Consider the following 14,151-nt stretch of genomic DNA (forward strand, 5'->3'; position numbering starts at 1 on the left):
CGATTACGGGTAATGTGGAGCAGTATGTTGATTTTACAATGAGATGCGACAATCGCAACACCATTAAAGGCACCATTAAGACATAATCAATAATTAAATAAATTAGCACTCACTAACAGCAAGAATTTCATATATAATTATTTTTCATATTTCGCATTTACATAATTTTCATAAATGAATTTATTGGGAAGGTAGGGTGCATCAGATCATCATACGAACGGTGTTATTGATTAGATTTCATGGACCGCCTATCCCTAGTCAGAAGATATTACTGTCTTACTGCCTTTCTGATTCTAATTCTTTTGAATCATGCAGTTGCTGTTGGTATTTTTATCTGTCACGGCACGGTAAGTTTGACGCGCTCTTCTCACACAAATCACCAGGCAGTGTCTTAACGAGTATTGCAAATGCAGCTATTCAAACATCTGGATGCTATTGTTGGAAGGAGTTTCTTTGCCCCTGTGGAGTGCGCATAAGAACTTCTGCTTATGGATCCAACCCATTTTTGCCCTTTATACAGCAATAACTTGAGAGTCGTTTGCTTGCATTATTTGGCTTTGCTGTTAAAAGCAACTGCAACCACGGGCGTAGCCCTTGCACGGATGGTGGGTTCACTACATCATCATCAATTTTTTGTTGACTTTGACACTTTACTGATCCTGAAATTAGTATTATCAGAAGACTTGAATCAATTGGATAAACGAGGTCGAATATTACCCCAGAATAAATTCTCTCAAAATTGTTCATTTTTATTTATTTTACAGAGTTGGAACAGAGAATCCCTCATATATTATGCAACAAACTCTAGAAAATATTGGGATCGAGACGGTTTAATAGGTTGACCCCGAGAAACTCAGAAATTTCTATTCCACAAAAAATTGTAAAACTTTCACAATTTTTATCCGATTGAAGCTGATAAGGGCTTATTTTGGTTGGCTTTTAGCAGGCTTTAAGTTCCACTAAAAATAGGATTTTAACAATTGCTTTATTTTGTCCAAAATCTCGACCAAGCATTTAAATTTCAAAATATGGAAAAAGAGCAACAAACTCGTAACCAATTTCAGAACCATTAGTTACACTAAAACAAAATGTTCTGACGATCAAAAGTACATGCATTTACCTCTGATTTAACATATTTATATTTCGTATCGATGCTCAATAACCGAAGATATATGGATTTTACTAAACGTACTTTTTATTTTATAGGCGAAATTCATTTTTTTAGCCTAACTCGAAAACTGTTCTAGTGTAAATTTTTTGGACTTCATTTTCGGATTCAGCACACGATTTTACATTGAAAATGACCACCAGCTTACTGAGCTCAGAAATGGTGTAAACTAGTGTCATCAATGCCAGTTGGTGACTATTTTCATAATTAATGAAACAGAAAATCTTCAGATGCTCATAAAAATCAATTTTAACCAACTAGAAATGAACGGAAAACGCAATTTTCATCTTTTTCCTTTTCAAGTTGATTTTATTTGTCAAACAGTGCTATAGTTAGGGTACTTTTGAAAATCACAGCAGTATTCATTGATAAAACACAAAACCGAAAGAAACGACTTTTCTATATAATTTCATTCCGTTTATGCCTCAACAGAGGTCGTTGTTCAATCTAGCAGAAGGCGTTTAGAATTACAAGTAGTAGGCATAATTAGCATGTTTATCGATCATTAACGAAGTGTCCTGCATGCACCTTCGGGTTAATAGCTAGCTAATAAACGAACTCTGTAATTGATTGGAATAGAATAAACGCGGTAGTACTGTTAATCGAGTAGAATGCGAAATTGGCCTTTCGAGAAACCCTGAGACAGTGGTATATTGAAAACATTTGTTCAAACACAACGATATAGAAATTCGAAAACAAAAGATTTACGACAGTCTTCTGTTTTCGCATGACACAACCAATAAACCTGGAGTCCCCGTTCTGAAGGAGAGCGGCCGTAATCGCACAACATGTTCCACGAAACGAGTTGAGCAGAGTGTGAATCTTACCATACACCATCATCGGGCGTAGTGCCGTACGTGATTTCCAGCTCGATACATTTCCATATCTCGTGCCACACACCGGCTGGTGGTCTTGCAATCATCATTACGTTCAATTGAAAGCAATTGAAAACTCGGACGACATCATCTGTGAACCTACTGCATAACGATGGGTAACGGGCAACAAACCGTTCAAAGTGATCTCTCACTTCGAATTTGAACCAATTGCTCGTCGGACGGTTGGATTGATTCCGGGGCAGTTCTGATAGGGCTCGTGACCATATTAGCTGTAATCATTCTGCATCACTCTTCGTCTTGTTTGAAACGATGATAAATCTCAGTTACATTCTGGTTCTTCGTTTTGTTTGTTGCAGGTTTCATCTTTCACTATGCTAAATAACTGGAGAACAACGCGTTGAGTACGAGCGGGTCGCCTGCGAGAAGAAGGAGACTCAGGGAATGTCCGTGTGTAGTGCTGCCTATTCGGAATCGATGATTGCATTAAAATGGTAAATTAATTAGCGTGATTCAGCGTCGTTTGAAACAGTTTACCGAGAACGCGTGTGGAAGTGATCGCTCAGTGTTGGACGAGGGTTGTAAATTCTACCCAGTTGATGGTGTCATTTGGCCAAAGCACGGTGAATAGTGTTGTAATCTGAGAGTGCCCGCGAAGTAGCGGAACGATCGTCGTTTTTCTTTTGTTGTTGTTGTGGATTCAAAAGCCTTGTGGAACACCCGGGAAGCGAGGGTTCAAACTAGTTGAAGTGAGGTGTCAACTTACGAGCAGTGTACGGTTGATGCTTGTGCCCAGGTACGGGCTACCGGAACGGCAGACAAACTTACAGGTAAGAAAATGCATGAACTTGCCTGAAGGCCACTCGAATGTTTATGTAAGACTGCGTGTAATACTATCTCCTTGGGGAGTACCCTAGACATTGAGTCGTGCTCGCGGATGGGGATGTGGAAATTTGTAAGGAGGTTCAAACTGTTAGCAATTTTTTCTTTTATTTTCCAAATCGACGCAAAACTATTAAATGAAATAGTTAGGTGTAAGGATATGTCAGGTCTTTAGATGAGTTTCATCTTAACACACATATTACGTCCAGCTAACACAGCATAAATACAGTTCGAAAACTTCATCAACAATGTACTCCCACTAAATAATCCGCAAACATTCAATAAATTAACATTATCCTTCCGTGTCATGCACAAACCCTCACGGTCGCGTCCGCTCGCCTTAATTACGAAAGCACAATCGGAATGACTCACCGCTGGCTTTGCCAAAAGTCGCAATATTTCCCCTGGAGAAACCATTTCGAGTAATCCCCCGAGGGAAACGTACTGGCCACCTGCCAGTTTACCGACATGGTACGGCAGAAAAATATTGGCGTTTATTTATTTGCAGTCAGAATTAAAATCCCCATCCATACAACTACTGCGTAGAGTTCCAGAAAATGCCAATGTGGAGCCATAGGAGCGGTTTGGAAAATGACTGCAGTTCGTTTTTTTGTCTTTCGTCGGGTCGTGTTGTGCGATACAAATAATGCATACAATGTAAATGTATCCTGTGTGTATCAATTTAAATTGAGTCAGGAAATCTAGAAAAATAGTAGTTTTTGTTTGCAGTGTTGCCAAATATGCTATACTTTGCATTTTTCTCACAATTCGTGCATTTTTATTTTGAAAATGATTATGCCATTGTGTTTTTCAGATAGTTTTACACAGAAAAGCATCTAATACATCAAAATAAGTTGAGCCAATCTCCGGACACAGTCATTTGAAGCAAAATCAGAGCCGTAGCATGCGGTTGACTAGGTTGGCCCCCACCAAGGGCGCCAGCCTCAGAGGGGCGCTTAAACCATGACCGGCTTGTTAATTGTTGTGAGGATAAATCACGCAATAAGTCAAGATAATGTGTCATTTCTAAGTGAACTGAACACTGAAAAAAGAAGGAAATGCAAACACAAAACGGTTGTAAAACTAATGCAGTTTTTGTTCGAGGAGAAACTGAGTCAGGTTCTAACTCCACTGAAAATTGAATTTCTAACTCCACTGAAAATATTTTTGGTTGTGGCCAGCTTTGCATAACTGTGCATGGGGATCATCAGAGTGATACTCTTCCAAAAGATCATAATGATTTGCCGTGATGCGTGGCATAGCTCGTTTCAGTTTTTCTGCAAGTGTCTAGATCGTCTATAAAGAGAATGCTTTAGATTCCTAGGACCCTAGAACACATAGACTCTCTCATAATAGGCATACCTATTTTCAACATTCTCAATGCAAGAGTCATCCTCACGATTCCTGGTACAACAGCCGAACAGGCAGACGATTCCTGTCGAAGAAGACGTAATTAAACACGAAAGTTTACCCGGTACGAGTTTAAAGGGACATACAACCTAAGCAGGATTTAAAGTTTTATAGCACGCTACAACTGCAATCTAAGTTTCAAGTGGCTCTTCAAGAGTACCTTGAAACCGCAAATATTACTTGGAAATTTCGTCCCCTCCAGTGCGATTTTCATTCAAAAACCTTCGCTCAATGAAGCAAAGGAAAACAATCCCGTGCTTCAGTAGCTCCACGCACAATTTCGAATTGGTGGCCCCACCGTTGATCTCAACTTTGTATGCGGACATTTAGACGCGGTAGTCCTTCATACAAGCCTTGTCGCCACTAACGTTATTTGCTTGCTGTAGACAATATATCACAATTCTGAACATATCTGGACGACCTTTCGGGATATCTGTCACTATGTCTGCGTTAGTTCTTTTAAAATCTTTACAATACGTAGCAGATTATCTCTGATCCGAAAAAAGCTCAAATATGGTCTAACCGAGTTCAATCAATGTTTTTAAGCGGAATCCGAGTCTTTTCAGGAGAGTTTATTTATGCCCAGACCTAAAGCCCAGCGCAAAGTGAAAACTAAGAATATGAGGGCGGAGACAGAAATTACGGGAGATATAATAAATTGAAAGACAAGCCAAAGGATAGCGCCAGAGATGATATTCCCAACGGTTTTTACCCGAAACTGTTTTGGAAGTCAGCTAAACTTTTTATGTGATTACCTATAAATGAGGAAATATCCGACTGCATTGTAATATTACTTTGACCTCCCACAATTCACGAAAGAACTTGGTGCTATCAAACTGAAACACCTGTTCCTCGAGTTTGTGTCAGTGGAATGTTATACAACGTATGTTGTATTCACACGTCTACGTGGAATTCTTTAAACCTTTACATCTGAAGTATTTCTTCGGGGGCGATTCATGTTCACCGCGCCATATTCGCTGACGATACGGCTAGCATTGGCAAACCGCCTTAGGAAAACGGAGCCATCTCCATGTACACACGAAATTATTGTTCTAAGGTCGAACTAAGAAGAATGACAAAGTTAACATCAAAGGGGCGCAAAACTGAGAGTTCGCCAAGGGCGCCAGAAGGTCACGCTACAGCTCTGCGCAAAATCTCACAATTTTTCAGCATATTTCTCGCCATATCTCAGTAATCAAGCAGAATGTCAAAATTCTGAAAACGCCACTTTGTAGAGATTTTTAAAGAATTAATATTGTATATCTAACTCCGTTTACTCCAAAATGGCGTTTGTCATAAGACAGCACAACAACGACGATTTTGTACGGTTTTTAAAAGGTAGTAAGTCTTACTACTTTTTAACAACTGTACAAAGTTATTGTTTCTATACCAAAAATTACCAAATGTCAAATGTTTATTATTTTGCCCTCTGCTTTTGCTCAAAACGAACCAGAGCTGCCAGAGAGTAAAGCAAACGACAACTAAAAGTCGTTCGATCTAGTGTGCATTGTTTGAAGAACAAATAAGCCGTTGGTCGTATTCTTTCTAGTGACTGTGGTTGTTGATTTCAAAATTTGTGCTGTACCATTCGACTCAGTTCGTCGAGTTCGGAAAATGTCTTAGTGTGTGTTTTATAGTAAGATTTGAAATACTTCAAATGTGCATTGGTCCTGTGTTTGAGTCACGACTCGCTTTCGTGCCCAACCACTAAAAACACTCCTTACTCCACTAAAACACTCCTTACACTCGCTCTTATTACCCGCGGAACTACATCAAGGTATTAGTTCGTGGGGGGCCTGTTGCAATGTAGTATATACAGGTATTGCGAAGATGACACTTGGGTATTCGTAAGATGAATCTTACATGAGTGTTGTGAGTGATCACAGAATAAATCGACTTGCTTTCGTCATACCGTTCGTTCCGCTCCAATTGAATCATGCGAAAGCTATGACGTCGATCCGTTGTACTTCTGGATTGTTTACATATAATAAACAACCTGGGATTACCAAGAGTTATGGTACCACGTGTTCAGGTGTCTCTTGTATGTTCACACACTCCGGGCAAAGGGGTGACGAAGCATGTCCAAACCCATGCAGTTACATCCGAAAGTATCCGTGCCCGGACAAAAACTGCATCAAATTGAAGTTTATCGCTCCATGCTTCCTACCCCAGATATGTGTGTGTATGAGTCAAATAATGTCAATCATTTTCTCCCAGAAATGCCTGGGCCGATTTGCACAATTTCAAATTAAAGGTACAACCTTATTATCGGCTGCTATTGAATTTTCAGTTGATCGGAATACCGGTTTCGGAATTACGGGTTGAAGAGTGCAGTCACAGCAAATTCCCATATAAACTGGTAACACCATGATGTCCGAATGATGTAAAACATATTGAAATGGGTACAACATGACCTGGATTTGCGGGTCTAGGTCACTAATGATCAATCAACGTAGCTTTGACCACATTGGCTACCTATGACGGTTCTTGACGAGGAACTCGCCAAGTTCCTAAGCCAATATCACACCTACTTCTCATCAAATTCTGGACCGATTTTTGCAATCTGAAATTAAAGATAAAATAATTCCATTATTTGCTATTGAATTTCATGCGGACTTTTGGTTCCGTAGTTATAGGTTCGTTAGTAAGGTCACACTGTAATTTCCCATATTAACGTCACAATCGTAATACCTCAGAGGCTAGAAATCTATTAGAATGGTCACCAAATAAAGCAGAATTTACACCTATCCGATCCGTTTCAGTGCCGGTTCAGTTCCGTGCACGGACGCAAAAATTCTTTCATGCACTTCAAATGCAAGCATTCACACTTGTCCGGGATGGTGCCGTGCCGGACAAGTGTGAACGCTTGCATTTGATTTGTATGAAAGAATATTGGCATCCGTGCACGGAACTGAACCGGCACTGAAACGGATCGGATAGGTGTAAATTCGGCTTAACATCGATTCGCAGGTCTAGATCACTGGTTGCCAATCAAGCGTTCTTTGAATATATTTTCTACTATCGACAATTCCGGAAGTCTTGATTTCCGGCAATATTCCACAATTAAAGTCACATCGATTATTCGGTGATGACTGAACCGATTTTTCAAACCAAGTCTCAAATAAAAGATATAATATGCAGTTTGGCATTGCATCCCCCTTACTTTTACACCTCCCCCTTTCATTCGCCTTAAGAATATAATACAATCTATTCACCAATCATATTACATCAAGTGCGGTATGTGTAACAACTGACGTGAACTGACACATTTTGAGACTTACGAAAATCGTAAAAAGCAAGTTCCCGGCTGGTTCAATGAGAACTCGAAAGATGGTGTTGGAATCACCAAAATGATTTGGCGGAAGGCTAGTTCGTGGAATTTGGCAGTTGGATATCTTGTACTTTATCATCTTTGATGCTGGTCATAATTTTCGGACGACTGTATTATTTTTCATATTGCCCTGAAATCGAAAGTGTTGTACATAGTAGAAAGAAATTCATTTAAGTTTAAAAAACTTCGCCAACGATTTCCGATGAGACGTTTACAATTTCACCAACTGTTACTATGTTTTAATTGCCGCAAGGTTCTACTGTATCGATTTTGTTGGCTATTTTCGGCAAACTTGAGACTAAGAGAAACGAAAGCAATGAAATTGAAAGACGGATAGGTATTCTAGAGCGAATCAGTAATAACCTTAGAACGAAAAACTAGAAATAGGCAGGCTCATATGGGCATGATCGAAAGGAAATGTGAAGAATTCTTTGCCTTCTGCAGAGTAGGAGTTGGGCGTTGCACCCAAATCTACCGCATGGTCTATGGCAGAACATAACTCATCATCATGTTTTACTGCCGACGCCAAGGCAAAGAATTCTTCACATTTCCTTTCGATCATGCCCATATGAGCCTGCCTAGTTCTAGTTTTCCGTTCTAAGTTTATAACTGATTCGCTCTAGAATACCTATCCGTCTTTCAATTTCATTGCTTTCGTTTCTCTTAGTCTCAAGTTTGCCGAAAATAGCCAACAAAATCGATACAGTAATTTCACCAACTAGACAGCTCGATATAATTTCTGGCTTCTGAAGTTTTTGTATGCAGTTTGAAATCTTATTTTTACCATTTTTTACTAACCATTTTTTTGTTAACCTAACCTATTGAGTCAATTTGTCAACTGTCATTACAGCATTTAATTAGCAAGGGACTGGAAGGTGAAGTATATTTTTCAATATTAAGAGCCATAGTACTCAAGGGAGAGCAAGGGGTGGAAGGGAGAAAGTTTAGAAAGGCGTGGAAGGGTCATTTGAGCAAGCTTAGCGTTTACCGGCGACTTAACCCTTTGTCTGCTACCGTAGGGGTCAAGATCTTTTGGCATAAGAAATGCGAATCACCTGAGTCTACGGCATTTCCGGACAAGCGTAAAGTAACTTGTTACTTCATGCTGTCGGAACCGACTGCTCTCCCTTGAGTACTATGGCTCTTAATTTTGAAAAATATACTTCACCTTCCAGTCCCTTGCTAATTAAATGCCGTAACAACATTTGAAATCTTACTTTCTGTAATCGCTTCCGGTGGTCTAACAATCACGTACTTCCGTGGACAGAATGCTAGTGGCAGCACGGCGTTCGACACTGAAGACGAATCGTTTATTCGTGATGTTAGTTTCCGCCATTGCGACAATGCGATCTGAACCGTGTCCTGGTTGCCACAGGGTGTTCACGAGCGGTTCCAGGACTGGGTCTTGGCACGCCGTAGCGATTTAGTATAATCACGAGTAATCTAACGATCGTGGGTTGTCTTCCTCGGTGTCTTGGATCTGGTACAGCGGTCGCGTTCATCGCTTCGGTTGTAGCTCGTGGAACGATTTCGGAACTCATGAGAACGCGAACGTGGACTGCGGTTCCGAGATCTCTTGTGTCCTTTAGTATAATCCCGGGCATAATGATCTCGCCCTCCACACTCGTAGCATCTGTCGTCCGGATGGAAGTTTCCACGACTTCCTTTGACATGCGGTCTGTCACCACCACTACCACTGCCGCCCTCGCCGGTAGACAGTTCGACACGAGCACGACGGCCGCAGATTGTTCTTTCATCAAGACCACGCACAGAATCCTGTGCATCCAGGGGATCTTCGAATCTTAGAAGCTATTACGTCAGTCTCAACCATGCTTATAAACGAGCTAGTCAGGATTGTTTCTTTCGATAGCAGCAAAACATTCAGCGTAATCTCAAGTCGCACCCAAAACGTTTCTGTAAATATGTGAATGAGCAGCGCTAGGAATCCGGACTACCGTCATCTATGACTTTCAACGGCCGCACAGCTACCACATCCCAAGATATGTGCAGACTTTTTTTTGGGAAAATTCGCGAATGCGTTCACAGATGAGTCCTTAACAGTTGATCAAATTGAAGTCGCTGTTAGTCAAGTTCCAGTTGTGAACCAAACTCTAAGCGCTATTGATGTCAATGAAACGATGATTACCAGAGCTTGTTCTCGGTTAAAATCGTCTTTCAATCCGGGACCCGATGGCTTCCCTTCAGTACTTTTGAAAAAGCATTGACGTTTTAGCGACTTCACTTCTTCGCATCTTTAGAGCATCTATTGCCAGTGGCATCTTTCCATCCTGCTGGAAGTCCGCGAACATGTTTTCAGTCCATAAAAAAGGTAATAAGCGAGACGTCAATAATTACCGGGGAATTACTTCATTGAGTGCTGTCTCGAAGTTGTTCGAGCTGGTGATTATGGAACCTCTTCAAGCTCACTGCAAGCAGTACCTAAGTGACGATCAACATGGCTGCACGTCTGGGCGTTCGCTAACGACTAATCTGCTTTGCCTAACATCCTACATAACAGAGAGTATGGAACGTCGCGCTCAAACCGATGTTATCTACTCAGACCTATCTGCCGCTTTTGACAAAGTGAACCATGATATAACAATCGCTAAAATGGAGAAATTTGGAACTAATGGTCGTCTGTTGCAGTTGTTGCGATCCTACCTTTCAGGTCGAGAAATAGTGGTTGTCATTGAAGATTGTCAGGCACCCACATTTACTTCTATGTCAGGAGTACCCCAGGGAAGTCACTTGGGACCGCTGATGTTTCTGCTTTACTTAAACCACGTTCATCTAGTTCTGAAGATTCCATGCCTGTCCTTCGCAAACGATCTCAAGATGTTTCGTCTCATCCGCTCTACTGAAGATTGTAGATTACTCCAACGACAGTTTGAAACCTTCGCTGACTGGTGTAACACGAACCGTATGTGTTAAATCCAAAGAAGTGCTCGGTAATATCGTTCTCACGAAAAAAGACCCGGTTTGTTTTAACTACCGTCTACTGGATACTGAAATTGAACGCGTTAGTCAGGTGCAGGATCTAGGAGTGATATTAGACTCGCAACTTACGTTTAGACAGCACGTCTCCTATACAGTTAGCAAAGCATCTCGAATGCTGAGATGTATCTTCAGGATAGCGAAAATTATTACTGACATTTATTGTCTCAAGGCGCTATACTGCTCTTTATCCCCTGGGCTTGGGTGATGAGCCTAATGGGCGCGTACTCTTGCTTGGTCGATAAGAGTGGGAGATCCGAGCGAGTGCTGGTTCATTGACCTCTGAATCATGACCAATAATCATTCGATCGAGTGTTTTGGCGGGCGGCTGATATGGATGTTTCTACTTTCAAATGGGGGAACATGCTGGTTCGGTTGTTCGGGGACTCATTTGCACTTGAGCATAGTGATCGAGTCATTCGATTCGGATCGATGGACTGTCATCTATAAGAGATGATCAGACTGAAGGTGGGTGTTTTTATCTCTTAAATCGCTCTGTCGCTCTGGCTCGTGAAGATGGCGAGTAACACTCGTTTATAACGAATCGGATTCGCTGTTTTCAGAAACAGACATGACAATCTCTTATGGATGGAACCTTCTCTTAAACATACTGTTCAGCCACTAGTTAATGCTCAACTAGATCAACTTAATAAACTGAAACACGTAGTTTTTGAAGAAATCCAATCCACGTGAACCACATCACCAAACACCTAAAAGTAGTTTAGATGCATGTAATATCTATTTCTGTGTTATCTATTATCTTATCTATTCTATTATCTATTAATATCTATTTCTTTATCCCTCTCGCAGGAGGATTGACGGTATTGTAAACATCATCAGGCCACAATAGACTAAATAGAATTATCTAAATATAAGGACCCTTCGCTCTTTTTGGTTTCTATTTGCACCAAGTGCTACTACTAGACGTTAATTAGTTCTTATGTCAATAATCCACCAATCATTATGACGCAAGATTTTATTTATATAAGAAGCCCGCTTCAAGATGTTGATTACAATACGCCTCGATAGTGGTGTATCGAGTAGGCCGGGAGGGCTGATAGGAACTTTTTTTTTGTTCTTTATATTTCTTCTATCACCCGCTCATAAACAACAATCAACTAGTAACAAATAGATAATTGAGAAAGGATGTGCTATGTGTGGTGGTTGGGTATTCAAGTATTAGTAGTATTTGAAGTACTAATGTATGTCTTTCATGTTATGATCATAACTTTAGCTGTATCTTGTACCTGTTTTATCTATTGCGTCTCTCATATATTGTCTTTTATCTCTTCTTTTCGAATCCTATACTGCCATTCTACTCTCGCCTTCAGTTGGGCCAGCAAAGATGGTGATAGCCAACATCTTAACACTCACACATTCTCAAACGCGGTCTCAAGCGGGAACCTACAAAAATGTCCTCGCGCGCGCGATTACGAATCGGTCACGTCCGGAGGTCTAACCTTGATCCCAGAAGCCTGGGTCCATGCCTTCAGCTGGACCAATTGGGCAAATACGCTCATACCTATTCGGCGGCACGTCTCATGGCGACATAACCGGGAAGTTTATCGATATAAGGGATCCCATTCTCTGCCAGAATTCTGGCCGCACACCGAAAATTTAATATCAGACTCACGGTTCGCGCGACCATTCAAGAACACACAACACACGCAAATATGTTAGAAAATCACGTTAGCGTACAAACGTTAGAACCCCTCGCGATTTTCTAAACAACCTACGCCCACCAACTCGCAAGCATGATTGTATCCCGGTGATAAGGTTAACGTCTCAGCGCTCATAAACTTACCAACGCGATCTCAAGCGTTAATCTACAAACTCCCGCGTTCGCGCCATCATGAATCGGAATCGTCCGGAAGTCTCTATCCTCGGTACCAACAGTCTAGGTCCATGTTAATTTAAAAAAAATAAATAAAATTGAAGAATTAAAAAAAATTGCTCCCATATCCACTAGACAAAACGTTCCATGGTGACATGACCGAGAACTCTAGTGATGAGTGAGTGTCAGAATGTGATCCGTACACCAAACTAAATATCAGAATGACGGTCCGCGAATATATGAATGGCCGCAGGGTTTCAAAATCGAATTTATACACGCGAAGTCACATACACGCGAGCACACGCGACAAACACGTCAACATACGAACGCTTAAGCCCTTCGCGATCATCTACGCACACCTATGCCCGCTATCGCGCAAACTTGATAACACTCCGGTAATTATGTGAACGTTTTAGTACTTACGAAGTTACGAACGCGAATCTGCAAACGCGCGCGATCATGAATCGGTCACGTCCGGAAATCTTTAGCCTTCATTCTAGTAATTTAGGTCCATACATTCAGTTGGACCAATCAAAAAAATAAAGCTCATATCCACTAGACCACACGCTCTACGGCGACATCGCCGGGAACTCGTGATATGGAAGATCTCACTTTCATTTAGCATCTGAGCCGTACACCAAATATAAAGTATTAGATTCACGTTCCGCGCACGATTATCCAAAGAACACACGCGAATATGCGAAATGCACACGGTTATAAAATAGATTTTATATACGCGAGGTTACATACACGTTAGCACACGCGACATACAAACGCACACGCGATCGAACACGTTAACGTACAAATGCTCGAACCCTTCGCGATGATACATGCGATCGCGAGTCCCTACGTCCGCACATACCTGAACCGTACAATGAATATCACATTCAGAATCACGGCCCGCTACAATTGGCCTAATGCAGTGTTTTATTGGGCGACATTGCCTGTCTCGTCTGCAAATTGTAGTATGTGATTCTGACGGGGAGCCCTTCCGAGAACCTCCAGTAGGACAACTCTCGGAAAAAAAGCGCTATACTGCTCTTTGTCGCGGTCAATCCTGGAATACTGCTGCGAAGTTTGGAGCCCAAACTATAACAACGGTGTTGAGAGAATTGAGTCCGGTCAACGACGCTTTTTACGTTTTGCGCTTCGTAGGTTGCCGCGGAGAGATCCAAGTTACGAAAGCCGGTGCCAGCTGATTAGTTTGGAACCCCTGCTTGATCGAAGGAATACAGCAAGGGCTTTGTTCGTTGCTGATACTTTGCGAGGTCATCTGGATTGCCCGGCCATCTTGGAGCGAATTAACATGAATATCGCACCTCGAACAACGCGTAACAACCGCATGCACCGATTGCCATTTCGACGCACCAATCATAGCATAAACGGGGCCATTACTGGCCTACAAAGTCGCATCAGCTTCCGACTTTAATTTGTCTCGCCCAACTCTACGATTTTACAGAACTTTCAACGGACCCGTTAATTTCGGCTGATTCCTTCATTGTTGTTTTTTTTCATTGTTATTGTTTTTAACAAAGTTTGTAACGATTTGGCTGTTAGCAATAAGTTTAGCATTAAGACATTATTGGGGCTTTGAATTGCCTGTTGGTGTATATATGACAAATACAAATACAGAAGGGGGAGAGGGAGGTAATTTTGGACAATTTTTGCGTTACGTAATATATGAATGGTCCCTTACGGG

General features: G+C 41.3%; 1 pseudogene; it reads right to left on the reverse strand.

The window, feature by feature from the left end:
* Nucleotides 1-8,946: 8,946 nt before the first annotated feature.
* On the reverse strand, nt 8,947-13,725 carry LOC131680946 (serine/arginine-rich splicing factor 7-like; annotated as a pseudogene).
* Nucleotides 13,726-14,151: the final 426 nt, after the last annotated feature.

The sequence above is a fragment of the Topomyia yanbarensis genome, chromosome 2 (genome assembly GCF_030247195.1).
Source record: "Topomyia yanbarensis strain Yona2022 chromosome 2, ASM3024719v1, whole genome shotgun sequence".
Classification (NCBI taxonomy): domain Eukaryota; kingdom Metazoa; phylum Arthropoda; class Insecta; order Diptera; family Culicidae; genus Topomyia; species Topomyia yanbarensis.